The 514-nt window shown below is 69.6% G+C and overlaps 1 pseudogene; it reads left to right on the forward strand.

Annotated features, from left to right (window-relative positions):
• The first annotated feature begins 7 nt into the window (after positions 1–7).
• LOC110595604 lies at positions 8–509 on the forward strand (annotated as a pseudogene).
• Positions 510–514: the final 5 nt, after the last annotated feature.

Consider the following 514-nt stretch of genomic DNA (forward strand, 5'->3'; position numbering starts at 1 on the left):
GCACGGGGTCCCTGGGCGGGGCCTGGATCCCTTCCCGCGACACGGGGGCCTGGCCCTGCAGCCTGGCCCGCCCGGCCTGCACCCTTTCCCCTTCCCCTGGAGCGAGAGCGGCTGGCTCTGGCGGCCGGGCCAGCCCTGCGTCCGGACATGTCCTACGCGGAGTGGCTGGCGGCCCGAGCGGCAGCACGCGGAAAGGGTGGCAGCCCTGGACGACGACCTGCTGGCGCGGCTGCAGATGCTCAACGTGACCCCCCCCCCACCACCACCAGCACTTGCACATCCACTCACACCTGCAACAGCAGGACGCCATCCATGCAGCCTCTGCCGCGATGCACCCTCTCATTGAATCCCTGGCCTCGGGGTCTCACCTTACTCGGATCCCCTATCCAGCTGGGACCCTCCCTAACCCCCTTCTTCCTCACCCTCTGCGCGAGAACGAAGCTCCTTGTCACCAGCTCTTTGCCGCCCCCTACCGGGACCTGCCGGCCCCGCTCTCTGCCCCGATGTCCGCAGC

This window comes from Carlito syrichta, unplaced genomic scaffold (assembly GCF_000164805.1).
Source record: "Carlito syrichta isolate Samal-C Ts95f unplaced genomic scaffold, Tarsius_syrichta-2.0.1 Scaffold87707, whole genome shotgun sequence".
In the NCBI taxonomy this organism is placed as follows: domain Eukaryota; kingdom Metazoa; phylum Chordata; class Mammalia; order Primates; family Tarsiidae; genus Carlito; species Carlito syrichta.